Below are 13,585 nucleotides of genomic sequence, written 5' to 3'. Positions count from 1 at the left end.
ATCGCTACATTCACACAGGCACTGCTATTAGGACGTCATGTTTCGGAACAAAGCACTAAAACACTGAAAAAACCGGAAAACATTCTTCATACAGAGTTAACCAGTTCGAAATATAACTTTATCCCCAGAATCATCAAGAAATGAGACAGATACTACTGACGAAACATGACCTCACTTCATAGTTAAATGTATTATCAAGATAAAATCAACGTTTGTTTGAAGGTGGTTAACAATGTTTCGTAGTGCATTCCATTAGTTAGGACTTACATTGTCTAATATTATATAAATTGATTTCAAATCCCTGAAAAAAATCTATAAAAAATAAACAGATTAGCTGAAAAATAACTATCATTATGAGCAAATAAACTGAAATTATATCAAAATAAAATACGAGCAATAACAAAGCAACAATAAAAATTAAAAATTGAAAGATTCCAAACCAAAATACTTCACGACGTTTCGATTGTTACTATTCACAATCGTCTTCAAGTGATGACTGATAAAATCAGTTCACTTACCTTGAAGTGTTACCCACAAAATTTGAAAACATGAACTCAAAAATTTACAATCCATCCACAACAGCAATCATATTGAAAGAGCGCAAGGTGAATCAAAATAGAATAAGATGCCAGCAAACAATAATTTCCTCAAACATAGTTCAAACTATTCGAGACTATAAAACTCAATATTTTCTCTATGGTATGAAACAAATAGTTGATCTACTCCACACTAGATGTCAAAAGAGTATTCATCCTGGGTCAATTGATGAAAGAAATGAATATTTTCACAACATAAAATCGGTATACAGATTCGTAAAATTCAGGTTTTCAGACTGAGTAATGAAAACTCATAATATCCCCTTATAAAACGAAATTTCTCCACAATTATATCAATTTCACATGACCTATTTTCTATTTATTGACTGGTTGTTGCCCGGAATGTTTCAACTGAACCACAGTATTTTGTTCATCAAACTGTCGCCCTCCTACGAGCTTTCAACCCTCAAATGTCCAAACTTGTGCGAACTTAGGATGCATGAGATCTTACCATTAAACGTGCCATTTCTAGCACGAGGATACTTTACTCATTTGAGCATATATACCAAATATACTGAAAACCTTGTGTTTTTGAATCTCTATTGCCCCTTCATGTACTCTTGGATAGTAATTTTGTGAACCGGAGTAAAATACCAGCATTGTATTTTCTGTCTTGGAAACAACGAGAACAGCAACTCGAGCAACAACTCCTGCACTTCAACCGTTACGGCATCTCCTTTTATAATGTCTAGTTACGCATAAAAAACTCCAAACCATGACCCAAAAACACGTAAATTGCCTTGTCTCATAAGTTTGTTTCTATTTCACCGTTGGTTATCATTAGTTTACTATTCCTTCCATTTTTCCAAGGCAAACTTCAAAATTAGAGTTCAGGATCACCTCATTTCAGTTATATTTGAATCTGAAAGGCAACAGATTTCGAAACTCATAAATACCCTCAAATATGTCCATAATGTTTCTGTACATGAAAATAATATTAACTGAACAGTAACTATTAGCCTCTTTCCAAAAACACCCCTGCTGTCAGTCTGAATTCAATTACATATATTCGGATACACATCAGCGTCGTAAAATCTCTTTTGAAACTCCGAGTCTCACAAATTAAATTTTCCGCCCTTTATGATGCATGTTTACACACACATACATTCAAACTCTCTCGTTCGGAGTTTAACGCTGTAATGCATTGTCCTATTAGGAACTGGGCGGAAGTGATAACAGCTACTTTATTATCCAGGTAGCACCGCGGTAATTCACAGGACGCTAACTCAACATCAACATAGAAATGAAAGCGTTTGGGTCAGGTCGCTGGGGACAGCGATAGCCCCACTCACACGTCCTTCTTCTCCTGTGCCACATTGTTCTTGCTATCAGTTACAGAGCCGGACAGAGCCGGACAGAGTTACACTTTTGCACGTTTTCTCTGGGGAACATGGAGGCAACTGATTCCCTTCTCCATATCTTTGGATATACTACGATAAATCGTTATTTATATTTTCACTAGCGAGCCGCCCCAGCTCCACACAGGTGCAATACTGATACTAAATATACATATGAACGCGTGCGTTCGCTGCTACTCATAAATTGCTATACCACAGTAAAACCTGACCAGTAGTCTTAGTCTCGTCGGAACCTTTGAGGTTTGTGTCTCAACGCGTAATTTTTTTGGACCACTGCGCATCCATAATTACCCGTCCGGAGTGGATTTTTCAGCGTATGACACTGAAATGTTAAACGCTGCTCAACAAGAGAATAATGAATATGAACTGCTCGACAGTGAAACAAATCTCGTGGAAAATTAAATAAGTGTTTTGTAGTAATGTAGAATATTGTAGTGGGTGTTTTGTAGCAATGTAGGATATTATGAAAAGCTTTAAATTTTTTATTCAAACTGTTCTTCGTGTTTACTCGCTCCTTGTATGTTTGGTTCAAATTTTGCAATCAATTTAAGCTAAAGCAATTTGTAGTTTCAAACAAAGCTCAGAACTGAATAAAATGCAATATTTCTTTATAGTGTATGAATAATATTAAACGTATAAAACAAAGTCCGGAAAACGTGTCGAAGAGTTTTTAACAAATGAAAAATTCGTTTTCCTAACAGGGCATTGGCTAAGCTCTGAAGAACCCTTTGAATGCCCGAATTATGTGACAGTATTGTAGGACTCAATCTCTGCATGGAGAAATAATGATTTCAGTCAATAAAAATGGTCTCAAAGATCTGACGCTAAACAATATTGATGAATTTGATTATCTCATAGTTGAAAAGAAATTTGAATTCTCGTTATTACATGATACTGAAAATCATATCTTTTTTATTTGTATTCACAGACCACCAATATGTGATGTCACAGCTGTTTTATATAGATTGGAGATTCTTTTGTCAAACCTTCCAGTCAATTCTCAGTTTATTGTAGTTGGAGATCTCAACATAAATTATGACAGAAATTCGAATATCTTTCTAGTAATGAATGTTCCATCGGTGTGAGCCCACCAAGTCAGTGGTGGGCTGACGTCACAGCAGCAACCGTTCACCGGAAAGAGAGCGAGATGTTCACTCCACGACGTGTGGCTGAGTAATGCGTAATCATCGGTGTGCCCTCGCCTCTCTCGATGCGATTAAGGTAGTAATGTAACGCATCGCTCTAGCCTCGCTATCAATGGTGACATGGAGGCGGCCGAGCACTGTGTTAACGTCTGCCTTCTACGAGTGCGCAACGATCACTGCCTGTTCGTATCGAGATCTGTTATCGCATCCAGCTGGGAGGTGGGCTTGGCTATGACATCAGGCATCTCTAGTGGGAAGCAACTAGCAATGTGAACCTTTCACGGTTTCATGATGGGGGTGACTCGCACTGTTTAATATGGAAAAAATCCTAGTATGCCTGGCACAGGCAGTAGACGAATATATCTGCGGCAGTTAGCAATTGGTAGAGTGTTATTCAGTTCGTAATAGAAGGAGGACGGTAAGTGTATTTGTCTGTTGGAAATTGTTTATATTGTCATACATATTTTCATCATGTCCGTTTCAAAAGTAGACTTAAATAAAAATAAAATCAATAATTTGATTGAACAGGAGGTTGAAATACTAGAACAAACGGCCTTATCAACATTGCCTATTGATGAAGTCTACATAATTGAAAATATGTCAACCTATTCTGCACGGTTTGGTAAATCAATTTTATTAATTTTGGAAGATGTAAGCAATGATAAAGTATTTAAAACATGGCTACCCAAACGTATTTCGTTGCAATTCAGTGATGACGATATCATCGGGTGGTAAATATACAATGACGTATTTAGGACAGAGCCCACAAAGTTTTGCTGGCATGAAAACGCGATGTCTAGTCAAATTCAATATGATTGAATAACAATAGTAATTATTCATAGTGAATTTCTTTAGTGAATTTCTTTAGGTCATAGCCAACAAAGTTTTGCTGGCATGAAAACGCGATCTCTAGTCAAATTCAATATGATTGAATGATAATAGTAATTATACTGAATTTCTTTTTGTTTTAATAATATTCATATATTAGATGATAATTATATGGGAATACAAACATTACTAACTTAGTTGAATACACTCACTTAATAACTGGAAGTGGAATTGGAATGTGAGTATTTTATATCATGGAAACAAGATGGAGGTTGCTCATTGTTTTTTTAATCGATTTCAGTTCCACCATTCAAAGATGTGGATGCAGTATGCAAGTCAAGATTGGATCGATGTTGTAGATCTCAAATCATCGGTTCTACATTTGTCGTCTGAATTGAAGGTGTTGGGTGATGGAGCCGAACATGCAAACATTAATGATATGAGTGTATGCTATGATGAATAACAAATCGAATTATGTCTTCGTGATACGGAGAACTATCGGAGAGGTGCAGAAGTTTGTAACAAATTTTTGGATAATGAATCGGAATTGTGGCAACTTTGTGATTACACTGAACCTGAGAAGATTCCTGTATAGCCTCCAACCATACTTGCCAGAATGGATTATTCATCACTTTGAATTGAATGATGAAGATCGAGAGACAATTGAAGAAGGTCGCGAAAATGATGAATATGAGGAAGAAGTTATTTTAGATAGTCTGTATTGTATGTTCCTGTAAATCATAAATAATGTCAAATAAAAAACTTTGTATTATATTCATGTTTTATTTATTCAAATCCCATTATATACAATAGAAAATGATTACAAAACAATAAATATGATATATATCAATTAGGAAAAAATTACAATACATGATATAGTCAGTTACAAATGAAAAAAAAATCATAAAATAGTACATGATAGAATGGAAAAATGAAACAGTATCAATAATTTAAAGAGTGTCAAGATCAGCTGTGAACTGAACCATCCAATGCATTGTATGTTAAAACTGTATTATGCAAAATTAATGCATATACTCTAGTGTTGTCTGGAAACTTGGTCTTCATCGTCTCAAACTCAATCTTTATATCAATAGTTGATGATTTTGTTGCATTCGGTTGATGGAAACAATCGATGATGAAAAGGGGATTCTCTCTAAATTGTCCAATGTCCATCAGAGGTTCACTCATATCTTTATCATAATAACTTCGCTGAAACTCTCAAAAGCATAATGAGCAGGAGCATCAAGTTTTTTATCGAAATTCAAATTCCAACGCTCATATGGATAAACTTCAGAATTCAAGTATACTCGAATACTATTGATATCAGCAGTTGTGAATTTTGTAATATTCTGTGTTCTATCCTCTGATGTGGTAGTACTTTGGAATGCGATGATGACAAAACGAGGAGTTTCCAGAGCGTTAGTTGTTTTGATGGCCCATATGTCTGAAGAAGTCCCACGTAATGATGGTAGTTCATAGAGGTCCCACATACGATAAGCCAACTTGATTTTGGCAATCAGACCGCTTTTGTTTATTCTACTCAAAAGTTTGAGCTTGTGTTCATCATCTGGTACAATATGTTTTATTTTCCATTCGATTTCATTCATTTCCAAATCAGCATCAACCTCACCTATATATGAGTTTTTGAATGATCGAGCGATAATCAAAATCAATTCCTGTTTAGCATTCAAGATACTTCTGTTCTAATCTTCAGCAAAATCCATCAAATATTTCAGTGGTAGTTTTCCACTAAAAACTTGACTGTTTGTATCCAAGATATCTTGTTTCAATTGTGAAAGTTCCCAGCCGAATGTCAATAATGTGTTAGCATGTAATTGTTAAAATGATATCGGTTAGTCGGTAGCCAAGCGGTTCGGCGTGGGTGCTTTGTTCACTCACTCGAATTGACCGCCGTGTTGGTCGGTGGTTCAAGCCCTAGTCTGAACGATCGATCTTCACTTGCTACCGTCCAACCCGTGTTAGGAATCACACTTCAAAAGGTAAGACCTCGTTAATCCTTAGCTCGCACAAGTTTCGACTTCTGAGGGTTGTCGTTCGTAGGTGTGCGACAGCTGGTTAACGGAAAAACATATTTTAAACAGATTTTTAAACAGATATCATAGTTTTCATTGTAGATGCTACCCCGGGTGTTCTAACAGCACCCACTTGTTCACTACCCATTTTGTAACGAATTTCATCAAAGAGAAATGCAATTGCATTATTCGAGAGATAGCATGTTTTCGTTACGTCTTTGGGGGTGAATTTACCTTCTATGTAAATGAAGCTCTCGGCAATATCTAGTATAACATCTTGATTATTGATTGCAATTCTAATTTCATCCGAATTCCTGAATAGCGGTGATCCATAGGGCTTATATGTGTGCTCATGTGAACTCATGAGAGAATAATCGAGCACTGGTTCATCGATTATATTCAACTTTTCACTGTTTGTTTCGAGCACAATTGTTATTTTTTCACTTTTAATCCCATCGATTTCAAAAATTTAAGATAACTCACAGACAGAGCGTTGTGGAATGAGCTTCTTTTTATGCACACTTTTCTTTTTGATGGTGCAGCTCGTTTTGGTTTGTGATTGTTCAATACGATTTTGTCTAACATAAATGAAACCGATAACAATAGTTATTCGATTTTCTTCAATTCCAAAATAATGAAAATCTCTTCTTCACTTCCAAAATTGATAAGGTTATTTTTTCCATCCAAAATACGCACTGTAATGTTGTGAATCAATTGACGACCGTCTGGACTGACAGGCATATATACAGGGTGTCCCTGGACTTCCTCTTTTCCTCTCGGGAATGTATAGATGGGGTCAAAATATCACCAGTACTTCATATAACTTTTTTTCCTAAAATCCTTCGTTACCAAGTAACGGGCCCTCGAAGTTACAAAATGAAAAATGTTTTTCTTTGATAACTTTTCAAGTGAATATTCAAAATCATCCAAATTTTGGTAATTGACTAAACAAATGAATTCCTTCGATGAGCTTTCATGCAGGTGTCAGTTGTTTTGCTACAAAGTCAGGAACGGACTACCCCCGATGGTCCACACCCCAAAACTTTGAAATGACAGATATTTTTCAATATTTTTCAACAAATTAAGGTTACTTGGACAATTTTATGAATAAAAGTACTCGTGTGGAAAGTCGATCGGAGCAACGAGTCTTGATAAAAATGTAGTTTCACTCGACGACATCAAACCCGCTCGTCCACCATTATTTGAAATTAATAATTATTAAAGCAGAAATAATAATGATAACGTTAATTCATCAACATTTATCCTGAGATGTCTACCATTATTCGAAAATATTAGTTTTTAAGGAAAATGGAAATGATAGGTAAAATGTTCATAACGAATTTTTATAATGCAAACACGTTTAACTAACGAAACTCAAGAGCCTCAAGAGCAAACAGAAATGAAAAATCCGCTACAGAAACTGCTCGATATGACCATCTTCTCTCTCTATACATTTTCTTAGTCTGCGAAGACACCCTCTCTGTACTTGAAATAGCATTCCAGGGTGGTTTCGTATGGCTTCACAATGTAATGTTATTCTATTCAACAATGCATCTCTTGTGTGAATAGGTGTAGCGTAAACAAGGCTTTTTAGATGCCCCCACAGAAAGAAATCCAATGGATTTAAATCCGGAAACCGCGATGGCCATGAATATGGCCCACCTCTACCAATCCATCTATTGTGGAAAATATGGTTCAGATGGTCACGCACAATCAAACTAAAATGAGGAGGAGCGCCATCATGCATAAACCTCATATCTCTTCGGGTTTGCAATGGAACATGTTCCAAAAGTCCATTCAAATCGTTCTGAATGAACTCCAAATAACGTTCTCCATTCAATCGGTCCTGTGGAACGAATGGTCCTATAAGATGGTTTCCTATGATACCAGCCCAAACATTCACGTTGAATTTCCGTTGGTGTTTGGTTTGCAATATCCCATGGGGACTTTCTTCGGCCCATATATGGAGATTATGAGAGTTGATAACTCCATCTCTACTGAAACCTGCTTCATCAGTGAATAAAACTCGATTAATAAAAGTCATATCCTCTCTTTGCCTATCCATGAACCAATTGGCATATTCCAGTCGTGCTGGAAAATCTTGAGGTGTCATGGCATGTACCTTCTGGATGTGAAATGGGTGGAGCAGTTGTTCCCTAATTATTCTATGAATAGTGGACTTGGATGTATGGAACTGTTCTGATAGATTTCTGATGCTCATTAAAGGATCATCAGCGACGGCTTCCAAAATATTTTCCTCCAATACAACGGTACGTACAGTCCTAGGAGCGCCCTCACCACCTCGTTTTGGCAAAACTGTACCTACAATAATATCGAAATAAAACAACATGCTCAAATTAATTATCAATTATTACATACCTGTCTCCCTCAAGCTGCATTCGACACGCTCGAATGTTTCTCTTGACGGTACCGTTCGATTGGGAAAATGCTCGGAATACAGACGACGAGCTTCTGCAGCATTACAAAATGCTCGTCCATAAAATACATGCATATCTGCATATTCATTGAATGTAAACTGTTCGACCATATCAAAAAAATTCAAAATATCCTATAGAATATTGACAATACAATGATAGTCATATGACAACGCACCACTCAACAAAACAAAATCGCATTCCAGTTTCTCATTTTTTATCAAAACTTTCTAAAAGGTTTTTTTGTCAACATCTGTGAAAGAAATGGAACATAATTATTCCCTGGATATTTTTCACCTGATCATGTGCAGCCGTTTTTGTAGTTCATTCGTTTGCTCTTTATTAGTATAGTAAATATTTTTTCCGATGTGCGTTTTTTCAGCTAAATTTAGATTCGTGTTAAAGAATTTCTCCCATAAAATTATAATTATCAGTGAAACTCCTCAACAGTTTAGCTGTTTAGAAGAATTTGAAACATTCGAATGTTGAGTTTCATGAGATTCAGATAACTGATCAACACGAAACGTGATTATTCCACAGGTATTATGTACATACAAAATATGGAATGAATTCGATATTTCATAGTAGAGTAGCTTGTTAGTTTAAAAACACCACGAATCTACAGAACTTGATATTTCTTTTGAAAAAATATCTGCTATCACAATTGTGACTTAAACTTCCATATAGGTACTGTACTTTTTGTTTACGACTTCATTTTAGCATACTTTGTATTATTCCTGTCATAAATGTTGTTGAATTAACGTTATCATTATTATTTCTGCTTTGATAATTATTCATTTCAAATAATGGTGGACGAGCGGGTTTGATGTCGTCGAGTGAAACTACATTTTTATCAAGACTCGTTGCTCCGATCGACTTTCCACACGAGTACTTTTATTCATAAAATTGTCCAAGTAACCTTATTTTGTTGAAAAATATTGAAAAATATCTGTCATTTCAAAGTTTTGGGGTGTGGATCATCGGGGGTGGTCCGTTCCTGACTTTGAGCAAAACAACTGACTCCTGCATGAAAGCTCATCGACGGAATTCATTTGTTTAGTCAATTACCAAAATTTGGATGATTTTGAATATTCACTTGAAAAGTTATCAAAGAAAAACATTTTTCATTTTGTAACTTCGAGGGCCCGTAACTTGGTTACGAAGACTTTTAGGAAAAAAAGTTATATGAAGTACTGGTGATATTTTGACCCCATCTATACATTCCCGAGAGGAAAAGAGGAAGTCCAGGGACACCCTGTATAATACTATGTGGTTCTTTAGTAAGATTGTAACCTGGTTCAACATCAATATCGAATGAGAAAAGAAACATTTATATACGAACCAGATATTATACTGCAATCTAGGCGAATAAGTCTCACAGTTGTAATGTTTATTGGTAATGAGGATTCATGTATCAGATTTGGTGGAAATATGCCATGAGCGAACCCCATTATTTCTGCTATAGAATTTGGATGTGTCAGTCTTATATGGATTGTATTTCACATTTAAATGTATTATCATTAACATGTAGATAGAAAATATCATCTGCAACTATATCAATTGGAATCCTGACCTGACTGGCTTGATATAAATATCTATCGCTATCAGTCTCAGATTTGAACGAAAAACCAAATTATCTTGATAAAAATAGTGAGTGAAAGTATACTGGAACCATTCAGTTGATAATTCCAATACTGTAAGTCGAAATTCTGATTCTGTGGAATTGAAATATCACCTAACTCGCAACATAACCTATATCCACCTCACCGTCAGATACGAACCGAGATCGAAAACCGCTTGCTCGCTTCTCATAGGCGACAGAGCCGCACTAAGAACTCGATGAAGTTCGTGTCGAACCAACGATAACATGTGCAATTTTAGAGAGGAGGTTTCTGACTACAGGAACCTCCAACAACAATCTAACTCAGAGAACACACTACCAAGACCCTCCTACTCAACAGCAGTGACGCTACAACAAATAAATACATTTCCAAAACGAGAGCAGACAATTATTTTCACCGCAACGGAAGGCGCTAAAATTCAGGAATATATTCTCGCCCTTGGGCAACGGATTATTCCAAAAAATACCTTATCAAAAATATCAAACATCCGAATATGTATTTACCTGGCAAATACCTCTATAATTGATGATTTCTTAAACACCAATGGATACATAATAGTACAAGAAGAAATTCTCAGAGCTAGAAGACTTATAACCCCGTCAGAACGAATTACCATCTCAAATGTTTGCCCTAGTATTCCCCACAATGCTCTAGAACAAAAACTCACACAAGCAGGACTTGAATTAGTTTCTCCCATAACCTTCCTAAGAATTAATATATCTGACCCCCAATATTCCTATGTATTTAGTTTTCGGTGACAGGTATACATTTCCCCACCTAAAGATGACACAATACCTGAAACCCTGATAATAGAAAATGATGATATATCCTACCGTATATTTTTATCAAAAGATAATATAACTTGCTATAACTGCAAACGAGACGGCCATATTGCCTCCCAATGCCCGGAACTACAAACTTCAAGTGAGCATGGCCCCCAAACCTCATCCTCATCTGAAGCCCCACAAACTGAACCAGAAACCGAAACAAGTACGTCGCAACCTTATCAACCTAACCCTCCAGAAGTGCCTCAACCAAGTTAAACATCTCAGAAAACCACAAAAACTCTACCAGAAACAATATCTCACAAAAGAAATATTTCAGAAACACTGAGCCCACCAGTCGATCCCAAACAAAATGAAGAAATTTCATTTGATAGTTTCCGTACACCTGAAAATAAAACGTTGAAAAAACATAGACTCAGTGCTTCAAGGGAACACTTAGCATCATCAATCGAAGAACAACTGCTGCCATTCAAAGAACTTATGGAAAACGGTACAGATAAATTTGTATTGAATTACAACCAGTTGAAAGACTTCCTAGAAAATGTCTATAGAAATAGCGACCCACTGAGTGTCGCCAAAGAATACACAGAAGACATACACGGTCTCATAATTATGCTATCTAAAGTTTATCCATTTTTCACCGAACGTGGAATCAAAACTAGATGTTCAAAATTACAAAAAAAACTTCTGGAACAACTAGCAGAAGAAACACCAAAATCAGCCGCGTCTGATACGGAAAACGAGGAATCATCTCTAGGAAACTAATCCAAATAATCCTTTTTAATAAGCGCAAAAATGTTCTCTATTCTGCAATGGAATCTAAACGGGCTCTACACTCAATTAGAAATGCTAAAAATCTTATTAGCAGAACACAACCCATCAATACTGTGCCTCCAAGAAACTCATTCAAAGAATGAAAACTCATACTCAATTAATAAATACAATGTGTACACCAAAAATCGTAAACACGGGGAAAGAGCAAGCGGAGGAGTTGCAATATATACAAAAAAGTCACTGAATGTAGAACAAATCCCTCTTACCTCGGATATTAAAGCTATAGCAGTAAAAATACGGAGAAGAAAAGATCTCAACATCTGTAATATCTACCTACCGCCAAGCAAAGAAATTGAAAACACAAATTCAGTAGAACTTTTACAACAAATTCCAAAACCTAGAATTATCATTGGAGACTTCAATGCTCACAACATTCTATGGGGGTGCCCTTCAACAAACACCAAAGGCCGCATATTGAAGAAAGTCATAGAAGATGAAAACTTAATAAAATAATTCTCAATAATGGTGAAATAACGAGATTGAACCCCTCAGGAAATTCAAGCGTATTGGATCTTAGTATTTGTGATCCTCAATTGATATCACAATACGCTTTTGAAGTCCTATCCTGTTCCTAAGGAAGTGATCATTTTTCCAATAAAATAACCGACATAGACGGCAACCATGAAGCTCAGATAGTAATTCCTAAATGGCGTTTGAAAACCGTGAACTGGGACCTTTTTTCAGCCACCATTGAAGAGAAAATAAAAAATTCTCAAATATCAGAAAATATCGACGAGTCTGTAGAAACTTTCACTAGCATCATCACAGAGGCAGCATATAACGAGAATAACGGGAAAACGAGAATATTGAGAAACAAGGTAGCAGTACCATGGTGGAACCAGGAATGTGATATCGCTATAAAAACAACTAAAAATGCTCTGAGTAGATTCAAAAGACACAAATCTACAGAAAATTGGATTAAATTTAAAGAACTGAGGGCAAAGTCTAGATGGGTAACAAAGAAAAGTAAAAGAGAGTCCTGGACTAAATATGTTTCGTCTATAAATAGCCAAACTCCAATTGCCAGTATATGAAATAAAATCAATCGCATCAAGGGAACAAACTATAACTACGGAATAAATGCACTCGAATATGAAGGAAGATACATTTTAGATCCAGTAGAAATTACAGAGATTATGGCAGAAACTTACAAGAATAACTCAAGCAATACTCATTTCACTGAAACATTTCTAAGCAGCAAAAAAAAAAGAGGAATCTTCGCTTCACTTCAATGAATCAAGTGAAACGCAAAAGGATCCCCTCAACAAAGAAATAAAAATGGAAGAACTTGAGGATGCTCCGAACAACACTAAGAATTCCAGCCCTGGACCTGATGACATACCTTTCATATTTCTCTGTAAGCTTCCTTCTACAGCAAAACAAACCCTTCTGGCAATATTTAACAGAATATGGACTAAAAGATGTTTCCTAAACCAGGGAAAACAAAAACCTTAGCAGAATCATATAGACCGATATCTCTAACATGCACAATGTGCAAACTTATTGAAAAAATCATAAACAAGAGACTGTTATGGCATCTGGAAAGTAACGGACACCTATCATGCTATCAAAGCGGATTTCGTCAGGGCAGATCGACATTAGATAACCTTGTAGGCCTAGAGAGCTACGTACATGAAGGTATGGCAAACAAACAGAAGTGTATTGCAGTATTTTTCGACATCAAAAGAGCTTATGACATGGTATGGAAACACTATATAATTCAACAGCTTATATCGAAAGGAGTGAATGGACATCTACTTAGCTTTATTAAAAATTTCTTGGCGGATAGATGTTTCAAAGTGAGAAACAAAGGAAAATTATCACAACTGAAAATACAAGAAAACGGAGTCCCACAAGGATCAGTAATTAGCGTAACATTATTCCTCCTGGCCACAAACGAGGTGACAACACACATAAGCCAACCTATAAAAGTGAGTCTCTTTGTCGAT

Source organism: Leptinotarsa decemlineata, unplaced genomic scaffold (genome assembly GCF_025532065.1).
Source record: "Leptinotarsa decemlineata unplaced genomic scaffold, Ldec_3_MD MMD2_tig00078363_RagTag_RagTag, whole genome shotgun sequence".
NCBI classification, from domain to species: Eukaryota; Metazoa; Arthropoda; class Insecta; order Coleoptera; family Chrysomelidae; genus Leptinotarsa; species Leptinotarsa decemlineata.
The sequence above is the reverse complement of the archived record's forward strand: the minus strand, read 5'-3'. Positions refer to the sequence as shown.